A 15,868-nucleotide genomic window follows, 5' to 3' on the forward strand; every position below is an offset into this window, starting at 1 on the left:
TTCATTGTGCGTCGCTCTGGATAAGAGCGTCTGCTAAATGCCTGCAATGTAATGTAATGTAATGTGAAAAAGAAAGAACGGGAAACCGCAATGCTGTGTGAATTCTGTTGGGTGAAACATTCGCAGCATTGAAAACCATTCGCGTTTTTTCCCCTTTACATAGTTCTGAATGAAGATCAGGTATATCATTCTGAGTACAGTAAAAAATAAAATAAAAAAGGAACTTTGTACATGGGGTATATTCCAGATGTCTCATTAAAAATGCATGTCTTACGAAATTTAAAACGAAATTAGATTGAAGGCTTCACAATAGCCCACAGTCTTGTCCCGGAGGCTAGAACCTAAAGGCATATGGTGATGCAGCGTCTTTTGGTTATTACTGCTCTAGCCTTTGGAATAGCCTGCCGATGGGTCTTCGCGACTCCAAATCCGTAGACATTTTAAAAAGAAATCGTAAGACACACCCTGTTGTAGTTCTGTCTGTAACGTGGTACACAAATAAAGTTTTGCGTAGCCACGCCTGTATTTGCACTCGGCCTACACGGGCAGATGGCTTCGTCGCCTACGGGAGATAATATTGTATTTTTCCAAATAGTTTCACTTGTTTCAGTTCGGTGCAATATGGACGCGTGCTCACATAAAACAGTGCTACTGCGGCCGGACGTCTCTCGGGTAAGGTTGCCTGCTGTAGGCGGTCCGCATGTCACGTTAACTTGGTGTGTAATTAGCTTGTTCGCTTGCTAGCTAACGACTGGTGGCCATAGTCCTTCGCCTCCGCGTCGTACAGTAACCCCCTTGTTAACAAGATTATTCCTGATACACGTCGTAAATACAGTCGTGTAGGCTATTTATTGCATTTTCTGGAAGGCAGCTGTGCGAGGATTATCCAGCTACTGAGCAAACTGTTTCCACGTGCTAGGCCGGCTGTAGCTAGCTCGTTTGCTACCTTGGCGAGGCGATGTAATTTAGTGCTCCGGTGCCTCGCTTATTGTATGTGTCTGGCCATTTTGCATGCTTAGAGATTGGGGAAGTAGATGAGAAGCACCGTACGTGGCACAGGTAAAGACAATTGTCACAACATTTTCAGAGGCCTTGTTGGAAAACGTGGCATTTCCCCCACGTAGGCCCAGCGGACGCCAAAAGTCGCCGTGTTAAGTTAGCCTACACCACAGAAGTAAATAATCGTGTGCCATAGTGGCTAGCTAACGAAAACGACAACGCAGAAGAACCACTCAGCTTGCTTTGGTTGGATATACACACACGGCAGTCTGCTGAGTGGTCAAAGAGGGAATGCTGCTTTCCACGTTTGTTTTGAGCAAAGACTCGTGTTTCGAAGAACTCGTTTCCTCCGCGTTTTCGTCCTTTTTAGTGAATTTCGAGTGCTTACTCTAAATTAACTTTTGATGAATTGCCTTGAAAAACTCAGCCTCCAGTTTCTGTTATAGTGTAAAGTACCTTTCGGGCGTACTGTATATGGTATTAAAAACCATGCAGTGTTTTTTTGTTTTTTTCTCAAGTGTCTCTATTAATTGTATGTAAACGATGTTCTTCCCATAGACTGTATCAAAGTAAGGCTCTTCCGTGCATGCACCGTCTTTTTGACGGTTTTCCCTTTTCTAGCTGGAGAGCCCTTGTGAAAGGAATGAGCCGACTGACCTCTGGTGGCAATTACTAGCAATGTACGGGGAGATCCGGAAGTACCGTATTTGAATTTGAAGATGGCGGGCTCCTTGTTTACTTTTCTTCAGATTTTACCTTTTGCTGTCAGATGGCCTGACCTTACCTATACCTAGTAATACTATTGTTTTGTTGTTGTGTTTTTTCTTTTTCTTTCAGTGTGCGATGAATCTTTCAAGCATGTTCAGCTGATGGTGACTGAGATGAGGACAGCATGCAGCGGACAGGCTGGAGGTGGTGACAGTGCAGTTCTTTGTGAGGGTGCAGCCAATAGCAGGATCGAGGCAGTCGGCTGCATAAGTCGGCAGCGCACATCCGTGGACTCCATTTGCCTGCCTCGGAGGGACATTGATGTCTAAATGTGTTCAGCTCAACATGAGAGGTTGTGTTTGATAAACCTCCTGATGCAGATTTGTCTTGTTTGTAAGTGCTGCCAGTTTAGGCTGTCCTTACGAGGCACACACGCGTGCTATGCATGCTTTCGCACTCAGTCCATGACTGCGAACCATGGCCAGAACCCGCCCCTTAGGTAGCGCAGGCTCAGGTAGGTCTCTTGTGCTCGCTCCGGCAGCACATATACTAAAATTGGAACGATACAGAGAAGATTAGCATGGCCCCTGCGCAAGGATGACACGCAAATTCGTGAAGCGTTCCATATTTTTAACCTTACCTGCGCACCAGTTGATATTTTCATGCCTAACCTGAGCTCTGGGTAACATTTTTTGTGAAGCGGTGCATATTTTGTGCCTTGCCTGAGGTCCAGGTAACATTTATTGGTGATTCTGTGCCTTACCTGAGCTCCAGGGTAACATGTTTTGTGATTTTTGTAAAACAGAAAGTTCTATTTTCATTTATACAAGCTGCTGTCCGGGTGTACCTAATAAAGTGGTCACCGAGTGTCCACTAACTCTGCTCGAGGGCAGAGGCTATTGTGACATCACAGGCTATTGTGACGGCACAGGAAATGGGTGGGCCAAATATTTGCATTTACAGGCTGGTGGACAGGTGTACCTAATAAAGTGGTCACTGAGTGTGTAATGAACCGCTAGAGGGCAACGGCTGTTGTGATAGCACAGGCTACTGTGACGTCACGGCAAATTGCTGGTCTTAAGTACGAGTGTAGAGATAAACCTAATAAAGTGAAACTCTGTCCTATTTTAAAAATAGAATCTCCATCTCTGCCGACCTTTTTTTTTTTTTTTTGAAATAAAATATCCATCTCGGTCCTATTTTAAAGAGTAGAACAGGTTCTCTGTATTGTTCCCATTTCAAGGAGTACAACAGGCCACTGAGGTGACTCGTCTTTGAAAAAGGCTTCATACGCCAGCGGACAAGTGCCTGGACATGGGCGGATGCTCTGCGTGAGGTGTGGTATGCTTGTGTGGCCCACTGGTGGGCCAGTAGCTGGCCATCTTCCCTCTGATCAAATAAACCCCAATTTCAAAGAGCAAGGGCTCATTTTTGGATGGTTGTTTGCTTTAGACTTGCAACTTGGCACTTTTTTCCCCCTCCGTTGATTGATGCAAATGTTTCTTTGTGCACTGCACACCACCTTGAGTGTATATTGGAAATAAAACTTTAAATGAGACGAATCGCTGTTGTCTGTTACTCTGACGACACTGAGTATCACGAGGGTATCTCCTAATATTTTGTGACTGTTCATATATCCAGGTCTAGCAAACTCGAATTCAGTTCTTGAGAATGTTTTGCTACTCATTGTCCAATTTCATTTCTTTTCCAGGCAGAAATTTTATTTGATAGTACAAAATGCAGAAAGGGAGCACCGTTGTGATTTTTAAAAATGATTATATTATTATTAATAATAATAATAATAATAATAATGACAATACAAATATGGCACAACTCGTTCACAGCAGAACATGGAGAAATGTCATGAGTACAAGAGATGGACGTGAATGGGGACCTACTTGTTGCTGCAACTAAATTCGGCAATTGTTCCAACAGTAGATAATAAACTGCCATCAAACAAAACAAGGACTGATTTGCACGTCCTCAAACTTAAACTGGAGCTATGCTGACGCCTAGTGTTAAAAGCTGAGCGTTTTTCTGCTGTTCAATATGTATGAAAATATATTTTTCACTGGCTTCTAGAGTGACTGCTATCGCGGTCACATGAGAATGATCACTGGTCTGATATTTTAATCACATAAATAAGTAGAATAAATGGAGCATGCCCATGGGAGGCATGTGTCCTGGTCTAAGATGTTCGCAGTGTCATGGTCCAAGCTGATGTCCTGCAGCGCCCGGCCCGTCTGCGACTGAGGTTCCCTGCAATGTGAGGCTGTGCACACAGGAAAAACATGCTTATCACAAGATTTATGAACATGCTATGTGACACAGAGTATTTAAAAGTAATAATAATAATAATAATAATAATAATAATAATTAATTTAACTTCACAGGGGCTACCAAGATGTAGTAGTTGACAGACCTAACCACAGCTAGCTAGCTACACTATACCACTGAAATGACTCACTTTTTAAAACATTTCGACAGAAATGATTAAATTGGGGGAGTAATTAGGCTGCATTATTCGTATAGTCACACGCTGAATCGAGGTATGGAGGTAGGTAGGTAGATAGCCAAGCAGCTATCCGCCTTGCAAGCCAGAGAATATTACGTTTTGTAATTAAAACGAAATGTGCGACATGCCAGCTTTGTCTTACGATATATTTCTAATGTAAAAATACATACATGATGTGTTTATACACCTGGAAAGTTCTTTCATTCATTCGTTCTGTGTATTAACAGCAACGATAAACGTATTGAACAGCGCGAAAGCCAACTAGCTAGCCTGCTCTGACCATCGCTAACATGAAAATACAAATGATTCTTCTCATTTTAATAAAAATTTCATTAGAAAACGCATTGAAAGCTTACCTTTCACCGATGCGGGAGCAATGGCCGACGCGCCGATTTGAGTCAAAACGGAGGAAGAGCTACAATTGGCCGGCTAAACACGTGATGAATTTGGAACAAACACGTGTTCAATTTGGAACAAATCCGGCCATCTGATTGGCTGAGCCGCTTTGTCAAAGTTGGTGAAAGTTGTAAATTGGAACAAGGCACGGCCTCTGATTGGCTCCAATATTGGAACATATTGGAACATTGGAACAGAGAAGATCGGTAAAGTGGCCAAATCCATTTGACTTTTAAGAGGCCAGCCTGTAGTGCAGTGGCAAGGTCGGCGGTTCGAGCCCCGGTGTAGCTGCGATAAGATCCGCACAGCTGTTGGGCCCTTGGGGGATGCCCTTAACACCCCATTGCTCCAGGGCTGTTTCCTGCTTAGTCTAATCAGGACTTGTCGGTCGCTTTGGATAAAAGCGTCTGCTAAATAACAAATGATTATTTATTTATAGCTTGCATTGTAGCAACTAGACCTAACATCCTCAGAATGACCTACACCGTGGCACGGTGTCATTTTGTTGGGAATGTTAAATGAACCAAAATAAAGAAGAAAAAAAAAAAAAAAGTGAAACAGCAAAGTTGGGTGAATTTTGTAACTTTGAGTTGCATCAGGCAAGTATATTTCTCGAGTTATCAAAATACATTAGTTGTATTGTAGACTGGTTTCCGGTTTAATTTTGTCTTTCAACCTATAGGTACAACACACATCAGGACATGTAGGTCTCTTTGGATAAAAGCGTCTGCTAAATAACAAATGATTATTTATTTATTTATTTATTTATTTATTTATTTATTTATTTATTTATTTATTTATTTATTTATTTATTTATTTATTTATTTATAGCTAGCATTGTGGCAACTCAACCTAACATCCTCAGGATGGCCTACACAGTGGCACGGTGTTATTTTGTTGGGAATGTAAGGTATATTTCTCGAGTTATGAAAATACATTAGTTGTATTGTAGACTGGTTTTATTTTGTCTTTGAACCTGTAGGTACACCGCACATCCCGATAGAAACACACATCAGGACTTGTCGGTAGCTTTGGATAAAAGCGTCATCCTCAGGAAGGCCTACACAGTGGCACGGTGTTATTTTGTTGAGAATGTCTGTCCTCCAGGGTCCTCGTCGCACTTCATTGTGCGTCGCTCTGGATAAGAGCGTCTGCTAAATGCCTGCAATGTAATGTAATGTAATGTGAAAAAGAAAGAACGGGAAACCGCAATGCTGTGTGAATTCTGTTGGGTGAAACATTCGCAGCATTGAAAACCATTCGCGTTTTTTCCCCTTTACATAGTTCTGAATGAAGATCAGGTATATCATTCTGAGTACAGTAAAAAATAAAATAAAAAAGGAACTTTGTACATGGGGTATATTCCAGATGTCTCATTAAAAATGCATGTCTTACGAAATTTAAAACGAAATTAGATTGAAGGCTTCACAATAGCCCACAGTCTTGTCCCGGAGGCTAGAACCTAAAGGCATATGGTGATGCAGCGTCTTTTGGTTATTACTGCTCTAGCCTTTGGAATAGCCTGCCGATGGGTCTTCGCGACTCCAAATCCGTAGACATTTTAAAAAGAAATCGTAAGACACACCCTGTTGTAGTTCTGTCTGTAACGTGGTACACAAATAAAGTTTTGCGTAGCCACGCCTGTATTTGCACTCGGCCTACACGGGCAGATGGCTTCGTCGCCTACGGGAGATAATATTGTATTTTTCCAAATAGTTTCACTTGTTTCAGTTCGGTGCAATATGGACGCGTGCTCACATAAAACAGTGCTACTGCGGCCGGACGTCTCTCGGGTAAGGTTGCCTGCTGTAGGCGGTCCGCATGTCACGTTAACTTGGTGTAGAATCAACTTGTTCGCTTGCTAGCTAACGACTGGTGGCCATAGTCCTTCGCCTCCGCGTCGTACAGTAATCCCCTTGTTAACAAGATTATTCCTGATACACGTCGTAAATACAGTCGTGTAGGCTATTTATTGCATTTTCTGGAAGGCTTGGCTGCTGTGCGAGGATTATCCAGCTACTGAGCAAACTGTTTCCACGTGCTAGGCCGGCTGTAGCTAGCTCGTTTGCTACCTTGGCGAGGCGATGTAATTTAGTGCTCCGGTGCCTCGCTTATTGTATGTGTCTGGCCATTTTGCATGCTTAGAGATTGGGGAAGTAGATGAGAAGCACCGTACGTGGCACAGGTAAAGACAATTGTCACAACATTTTCAGAGGCCTTGTTGGAAAACGTGGCATTTCCCCCACGTAGGCCCAGCGGACGCCAAAAGTCGCCGTGTTAAGTTAGCCTACACCACAGAAGTAAATAATCGTGTGCCATAGTGGCTAGCTAACGAAAACGACAACGCAGAAGAACCACTCAGCTTGCTTTGGTTGGATATACACACACGGCAGTCTGCTGAGTGGTCAAAGAGGGAATGCTGCTTTCCACGTTTGTTTTGAGCAAACACTCGTGTTTCGAAGAACTCGTTTCCTCCGCGTTTTCGTCCTTTTTAGTGAATTTCGAGTGCTTACTCTAAATTAACTTTTGATGAATTGCCTTGAAAAACTCAGCCTCCAGTTTCTGTTATAGTGTAAAGTACCTTTCGGGCGTACTGTATATGGTATTAAAAACCATGCAGTGTTTTTTTGTTTTTTTCTCAAGTGTCTCTATTAATTGTATGTAAACGATGTTCTTCCCATAGACTGTATCAAAGTAAGGCTCTTCCGTGCATGCACCGTCTTTTTGACGGTTTTCCCTTTTCTAGCTGGAGAGCCCTTGTGAAAGGAATGAGCCGACTGACCTCTGGTGGCAATTACTAGCAATGTACGGGGAGATCCGGAAGTACCGTATTTGAATTTGAAGATGGCGGGCTCCTTGTTTACTTTTCTTCAGATTTTACCTTTTGCTGTCAGATGGCCTGACCTTACCTATACCTAGTAATACTATTGTTTTGTTGTTGTGTTTTTTCTTTTTCTTTCAGTGTGCGATGAATCTTTCAAGCATGTTCAGCTGATGGTGACTGAGATGAGGACAGCATGCAGCGGACAGGCTGGAGGTGGTGACAGTGCAGTTCTTTGTGAGGGTGCAGCCAATAGCAGGATCGAGGCAGTCGGCTGCATAAGTCGGCAGCGCACATCCGTGGACTCCATTTGCCTGCCTCGGAGGGACATTGATGTCTAAATGTGTTCAGCTCAACATGAGAGGTTGTGTTTGATAAACCTCCTGATGCAGATTTGTCTTGTTTGTAAGTGCTGCCAGTTTAGGCTGTCCTTACGAGGCACACACGCGTGCTATGCATGCTTTCGCACTCAGTCCATGACTGCGAACCATGGCCAGAACCCGCCCCTTAGGTAGCGCAGGCTCAGGTAGGTCTCTTGTGCTCGCTCCGGCAGCACATATACTAAAATTGGAACGATACAGAGAAGATTAGCATGGCCCCTGCGCAAGGATGACACGCAAATTCGTGAAGCGTTCCATATTTTTAACCTTACCTGCGCACCAGTTGATATTTTCATGCCTAACCTGAGCTCTGGGTAACATTTTTTGTGAAGCGGTGCATATTTTGTGCCTTGCCTGAGGTCCAGGTAACATTTATTGGTGATTCTGTGCCTTACCTGAGCTCCAGGGTAACATGTTTTGTGATTTTTGTAAAACAGAAAGTTCTATTTTCATTTATACAAGCTGCTGTCCGGGTGTACCTAATAAAGTGGTCACCGAGTGTCCACTAACTCTGCTCGAGGGCAGAGGCTATTGTGACATCACAGGCTATTGTGACGTCACAGGAAATGGGTGGGCCAAATATTTGCATTTACAGGCTGGTGGACAGGTGTACCTAATAAAGTGGTCACTGAGTGTGTAATGAACCGCTAGAGGGCAACGGCTGTTGTGATAGCACAGGCTACTGTGACGTCACGGCAAATTGCTGGTCTTAAGTACGAGTGTAGAGATAAACCTAATAAAGTGAAACTCTGTCCTATTTTAAAAATAGAATCTCCATCTCTGCCGACCTTTTTTTTTTTTTTTTTTTTGAAATAAAATATCCATCTCGGTCCTATTTTAAAGAGTAGAACAGGTTCTCTGTATTGTTCCCATTTCAAGGAGTACAACAGGCCACTGAGGTGACTCGTCTTTGAAAAAGGCTTCATACGCCAGCGGACAAGTGCCTGGACATGGGCGGATGCTCTGCGTGAGGTGTGGTATGCTTGTGTGGCCCACTGGTGGGCCAGTAGCTGGCCATCTTCCCTCTGATCAAATAAACCCCAATTTCAAAGAGCAAGGGCTCATTTTTGGATGGTTGTTTGCTTTAGACTTGCAACTTGGCACTTTTTTCCCCCTCCGTTGATTGATGCAAATGTTTCTTTGTGCACTGCACACCACCTTGAGTGTATATTGGAAATAAAACTTTAAATGAGACGAATCGCTGTTGTCTGTTACTCTGACGACACTGAGTATCACGAGGGTATCTCCTAATATTTTGTGACTGTTCATATATCCAGGTCTAGCAAACTCGAATTCAGTTCTTGAGAATGTTTTGCTACTCATTGTCCAATTTCATTTCTTTTCCAGGCAGAAATTTTATTTGATAGTACAAAATGCAGAAAGGGAGCACCGTTGTGATTTTTAAAAATGATTATATTATTATTAATAATAATAATAATGACAATACAAATATGGCACAACTCGTTCACAGCAGAACATGGAGAAATGTCATGAGTACAAGAGATGGACGTGAATGGGGACCTACTTGTTGCTGCAACTAAATTCGGCAATTGTTCCAACAGTAGATAATAAACTGCCATCAAACAAAACAAGGACTGATTTGCACGTCCTCAAACTTAAACTGGAGCTATGCTGACGCCTAGTGTTAAAAGCTGAGCGTTTTTCTGCTGTTCAATATGTATGAAAATATATTTTTCACTGGCTTCTAGAGTGACTGCTATCGCGGTCACATGAGAATGATCACTGGTCTGATATTTTAATCACATAAATAAGTAGAATAAATGGAGCATGCCCATGGGAGGCATGTGTCCTGGTCTAAGATGTTCGCAGTGTCATGGTCCAAGCTGATGTCCTGCAGCGCCCGGCCCGTCTGCGACTGAGGTTCCCTGCAATGTGAGGCTGTGCACACAGGAAAAACATGCTTATCACAAGATTTATGAACATGCTATGTGACACAGAGTATTTAAAAGTAATAATAATAATAATAATAATAATAATAATAATAATAATAATAATAATAATAATTAATTTAACTTCACAGGGGCTACCAAGATGTAGTAGTTGACAGACCTAACCACAGCTAGCTAGCTACACTATACCACTGAAATGACTCACTTTTTAAAACATTTCGACAGAAATGATTAAATTGGGGGAGTAATTAGGCTGCATTATTCGTATAGTCACACGCTGAATCGAGGTATGGAGGTAGGTAGGTAGATAGCCAAGCAGCTATCCGCCTTGCAAGCCAGAGAATATTACGTTTTGTAATTAAAACGAAATGTGCGACATGCCAGCTTTGTCTTACGATATATTTCTAATGTAAAAATACATACATGATGTGTTTATACAGCTGGAAAGTTCTTTCATTCATTCGTTCTGTGTATTAACAGCAACGATAAACGTATTGAACAGCGCGAAAGCCAACTAGCTAGCCTGCTCTGACCATCGCTAACATGAAAATACAAATGATTCTTCTCATTTTAATAAAAATTTCATTAGAAAACGCATTGAAAGCTTACCTTTCACCGATGCGGGAGCAATGGCCGACGCGCCGATTTGAGTCAAAACGGAGGAAGAGCTACAATTGGCCGGCTAAACACGTGATGAATTTGGAACAAACACGTGTTCAATTTGGAACAAATCCGGCCATCTGATTGGCTGAGCCGCTTTGTCAAAGTTGGTGAAAGTTGTAAATTGGAACAAGGCACGGCCTCTGATTGGCTCCAATATTGGAACATATTGGAACATTGGAACAGAGAAGATCGGTAAAGTGGCCAAATCCATTTGACTTTTAAGAGGCCAGCCTGTAGTGCAGTGGCAAGGTCGGCGGTTCGAGCCCCGGTGTAGCTGCGATAAGATCCGCACAGCTGTTGGGCCCTTGGGGGATGCCCTTAACACCCCATTGCTCCAGGGCTGTTTCCTGCTTAGTCTAATCAGGACTTGTCGGTCGCTTTGGATAAAAGCGTCTGCTAAATAACAAATGATTATTTATTTATAGCTTGCATTGTAGCAACTAGACCTAACATCCTCAGAATGACCTACACCGTGGCACGGTGTCATTTTGTTGGGAATGTTAAATGAACCAAAATAAAGAAGAAGAAAAAAAAAAAAGTGAAACAGCAAAGTTGGGTGAATTTTGTAACTTTGAGTTGCATCAGGCAAGTATATTTCTCGAGTTATCAAAATACATTAGTTGTATTGTAGACTGGTTTCCGGTTTAATTTTGTCTTTCAACCTATAGGTACAACACACATCAGGACATGTAGGTCTCTTTGGATAAAAGCGTCTGCTAAATAACAAATGATTATTTATTTATTTGTTTGTTTGTTTGTTTGTTTATTTATTTATTTATTTATTTGCTAGCATTGTGGCAACTCAACCTAACATCCTCAGGATGGCCTACACAGTGGCACGGTGTTATTTTGTTGGGAATGTAAGGTATATTTCTCGAGTTATGAAAATACATAAGTTGTATTGTAGACTGGTTTTATTTTGTCTTTGAACCTGTAGGTACACCGCACATCCCGATAGAAACACACATCAGGACTTGTCGGTAGCTTTGGATAAAAGCGTCATCCTCAGGAAGGCCTACACAGTGGCACGGTGTTATTTTGTTGAGAATGTCTGTCCTCCAGCGTCCTCGTCGCACTTCATTGTGCGTCGCTCTGGATAAGAGCGTCTGCTAAATGCCTGCAATGTAATGTAATGTAATGTGAAAAAGAAAGAACGGGAAACCGCAATGCTGTGTGAATTCTGTTGGGTGAAACATTCGCAGCATTGAAAACCATTCGCGTTTTTTCCCCTTTACATAGTTCTGAATGAAGATCAGGTATATCATTCTGAGTACAGTAAAAAATAAAATAAAAAAGGAACTTTGTACATGGGGTATATTCCAGATGTCTCATTAAAAATGCATGTCTTACGAAATTTAAAACGAAATTAGATTGAAGGCTTCACAATAGCCCACAGTCTTGTCCCGGAGGCTAGAACCTAAAGGCATATGGTGATGCAGCGTCTTTTGGTTATTACTGCTCTAGCCTTTGGAATAGCCTGCCGATGGGTCTTCGCGACTCCAAATCCGTAGACATTTTAAAAAGAAATCGTAAGACACACCCTGTTGTAGTTCTGTCTGTAACGTGGTACACAAATAAAGTTTTGCGTAGCCACGCCTGTATTTGCACTCGGCCTACACGGGCAGATGGCTTCGTCGCCTACGGGAGATAATATTGTATTTTTCCAAATAGTTTCACTTGTTTCAGTTCGGTGCAATATGGACGCGTGCTCACATAAAACAGTGCTACTGCGGCCGGACGTCTCTCGGGTAAGGTTGCCTGCTGTAGGCGGTCCGCATGTCACGTTAACTTGGTGTGTAATTAGCTTGTTCGCTTGCTAGCTAACGACTGGTGGCCATAGTCCTTCGCCTCCGCGTCGTACAGTAACCCCCTTGTTAACAAGATTATTCCTGATACACGTCGTAAATACAGTCGTGTAGGCTATTTATTGCATTTTCTGGAAGGCAGCTGTGCGAGGATTATCCAGCTACTGAGCAAACCGTTTCCACGTGCTAGGCCGGCTGTAGCTAGCTCGTTTGCTACCTTGGCGAGGCGATGTAATTTAGTGCTCCGGTGCCTCGCTTATTGTATGTGTCTGGCCATTTTGCATGCTTAGAGATTGGGGAAGTAGATGAGAAGCACCGTACGTGGCACAGGTAAAGACAATTGTCACAACATTTTCAGAGGCCTTGTTGGAAAACGTGGCATTTCCCCCACGTAGGCCCAGCGGACGCCAAAAGTCGCCGTGTTAAGTTAGCCTACACCACAGAAGTAAATAATCGTGTGCCATAGTGGCTAGCTAACGAAAACGACAACGCAGAAGAACCACTCAGCTTGCTTTGGTTGGATATACACACACGGCAGTCTGCTGAGTGGTCAAAGAGGGAATGCTGCTTTCCACGTTTGTTTTGAGCAAAGACTCGTGTTTCGAAGAACTCGTTTCCTCCGCGTTTTCGTCCTTTTTAGTGAATTTCGAGTGCTTACTCTAAATTAACTTTTGATGAATTGCCTTGAAAAACTCAGCCTCCAGTTTCTGTTATAGTGTAAAGTACCTTTCGGGCGTACTGTATATGGTATTAAAAACCATGCAGTGTTTTTTTGTTTTTTTCTCAAGTGTCTCTATTAATTGTATGTAAACGATGTTCTTCCCATAGACTGTATCAAAGTAAGGCTCTTCCGTGCATGCACCGTCTTTTTGACGGTTTTCCCTTTTCTAGCTGGAGAGCCCTTGTGAAAGGAATGAGCCGACTGACCTCTGGTGGCAATTACTAGCAATGTACGGGGAGATCCGGAAGTACCGTATTTGAATTTGAAGATGGCGGGCTCCTTGTTTACTTTTCTTCAGATTTTACCTTTTGCTGTCAGATGGCCTGACCTTACCTATACCTAGTAATACTATTGTTTTGTTGTTGTGTTTTTTCTTTTTCTTTCAGTGTGCGATGAATCTTTCAAGCATGTTCAGCTGATGGTGACTGAGATGAGGACAGCATGCAGCGGACAGGCTGGAGGTGGTGACAGTGCAGTTCTTTGTGAGGGTGCAGCCAATAGCAGGATCGAGGCAGTCGGCTGCATAAGTCGGCAGCGCACATCCGTGGACTCCATTTGCCTGCCTCGGAGGGACATTGATGTCTAAATGTGTTCAGCTCAACATGAGAGGTTGTGTTTGATAAACCTCCTGATGCAGATTTGTCTTGTTTGTAAGTGCTGCCAGTTTAGGCTGTCCTTACGAGGCACACACGCGTGCTATGCATGCTTTCGCACTCAGTCCATGACTGCGAACCATGGCCAGAACCCGCCCCTTAGGTAGCGCAGGCTCAGGTAGGTCTCTTGTGCTCGCTCCGGCAGCACATATACTAAAATTGGAACGATACAGAGAAGATTAGCATGGCCCCTGCGCAAGGATGACACGCAAATTCGTGAAGCGTTCCATATTTTTAACCTTACCTGCGCACCAGTTGATATTTTCATGCCTAACTTGAGCTCTGGGTAACATTTTTTGTGAAGCGGTGCATATTTTGTGCCTTGCCTGAGGTCCAGGTAACATTTATTGGTGATTCTGTGCCTTACCTGAGCTCCAGGGTAACATGTTTTGTGATTTTTGTAAAACAGAAAGTTCTATTTTCATTTATACAAGCTGCTGTCCGGGTGTACCTAATAAAGTGGTCACCGAGTGTCCACTAACTCTGCTCGAGGGCAGAGGCTATTGTGACATCACAGGCTATTGTGACGTCACAGGAAATGGGTGGGCCAAATATTTGCATTTACAGGCTGGTGGACAGGTGTACCTAATAAAGTGGTCACTGAGTGTGTATGAACCGCTAGAGGGCAACGGCTGTTGTGATAGCACAGGCTACTGTGACGTCACGGCAAATTGCTGGTCTTAAGTACGAGTGTAGAGATAAACCTAATAAAGTGAAACTCTGTCCTATTTTAAAAATAGAATCTCCATCTCTGCCGACCTTTTTTTTATTTTTATTTTAAATAAAATATCCATCTCGGTCCTATTTTAAAGAGTAGAACAGGTTCTCTGTATTGTTCCCATTTCAAGGAGTACAACAGGCCACTGAGGTGACTCGTCTTTGAAAAAGGCTTCATACGCCAGCGGACAAGTGCCTGGACATGGGCGGATGCTCTGCGTGAGGTGTGGTATGCTTGTGTGGCCCACTGGTGGGCCAGTAGCTGGCCATCTTCCCTCTGATCAAATAAACCCCAATTTCAAAGAGCAAGGGCTCATTTTTGGATGGTTGTTTGCTTTAGACTTGCAACGTGGCACTTTTTTCCCCCTCCGTTGATTGATGCAAATGTTTCTTTGTGCACTGCACACCACCTTGAGTGTATATTGTAAATAAAACTTTAAATGAGACGAATCGCTGTTGTCTGTTACTCTGACGACACTGAGTATCACGAGGGTATCTCCTAATATTTTGTGACTGTTCATATATCCAGGTCTAGCAAACTCGAATTCAGTTCTTGAGAATGTTTTGCTACTCATTGTCCAATTTCATTTCTTTTCCAGGCAGAAATTTTATTTGATAGTACAAAATGCAGAAAGGGAGCACCGTTGTGATTTTTAAAAATGATTATATTATTATTAATAATAATAATAATAATAATAATAATAATGACAATACAAATATGGCACAACTCGTTCACAGCAGAACATGGAGAAATGTCATGAGTACAAGAGATGGACGTGAATGGGGACCTACTTGTTGCTGCAACTAAATTCGGCAATTGTTCCAACAGTAGATAATAAACTGCCATCAAACAAAACAAGGACTGATTTGCACGTCCTCAAACTTAAACTGGAGCTATGCTGACGCCTAGTGTTAAAAGCTGAGCGTTTTTCTGCTGTTCAATATGTATGAAAATATATTTTTCACTGGCTTCTAGAGTGACTGCTATCGCGGTCACATGAGAATGATCACTGGTCTGATATTTTAATCACATAAATAAGTAGAATAAATGGAGCATGCCCATGGGAGGCATGTGTCCTGGTCCAAGATGATGTCCTGCAGCGCCCGGCCCGTCTGCGACTGAGGTTCCCTGCAATGTGAGGCTGTGCACACAGGAAAAACATGCTTATCACAAGATTTATGAACATGCTATGTGACACAGAGTATTTAAAAGTAATAATAATAATAATAATAATAATAATAATAATAATAATTAATTTAACTTCACAGGGGCTACCAAGATGTAGTAGTTGACAGACCTAACCACAGCTAGCTAGCTACACTATACCACTGAAATGACTCACTTTTTAAAACATTTCGACAGAAATGATTAAATTGGGGGAGTAATTAGGCTGCATTATTCGTATAGTCACACGCTGAATCGAGGTATGGAGGTAGGTAGGTAGATAGCCAAGCAGCTTTCCGCCTTGCAAGCCAGAGAATATTACGTTTTGTAATTAAAATGTGCGACATGCCAGCTTTGTCTTACGATATATTTCTAATGTAAAAATACATACATGATGTGTTTATACAGCTGGAAA

The 15,868-nt window shown here is 42.6% G+C and overlaps 3 non-coding genes across 3 annotated transcripts; all 3 read left to right on the forward strand.

The window, feature by feature from the left end:
* Positions 1 to 2,232: 2,232 nt before the first annotated feature.
* LOC133117292 (U6 spliceosomal RNA) lies at positions 2,233 to 2,339 on the forward strand. The gene has a single exon (XR_009706075.1). It is a non-coding gene; the product is annotated as a U6 spliceosomal RNA (small nuclear RNA).
* Positions 2,340 to 7,976: 5,637 nt separating this feature from the next.
* Positions 7,977 to 8,083, forward strand: LOC133117293 (U6 spliceosomal RNA). The gene has a single exon (XR_009706076.1). It is a non-coding gene; the product is annotated as a U6 spliceosomal RNA (small nuclear RNA).
* A 5,617-nt stretch (positions 8,084 to 13,700) lies between these two features.
* On the forward strand, positions 13,701 to 13,807 carry LOC133117294 (U6 spliceosomal RNA). The gene has a single exon (XR_009706077.1). It is a non-coding gene; the product is annotated as a U6 spliceosomal RNA (small nuclear RNA).
* Positions 13,808 to 15,868: the final 2,061 nt, after the last annotated feature.

The sequence above is a fragment of the Conger conger genome, chromosome 17 (assembly GCF_963514075.1).
Source record: "Conger conger chromosome 17, fConCon1.1, whole genome shotgun sequence".
NCBI classification, from domain to species: Eukaryota; Metazoa; Chordata; class Actinopteri; order Anguilliformes; family Congridae; genus Conger; species Conger conger.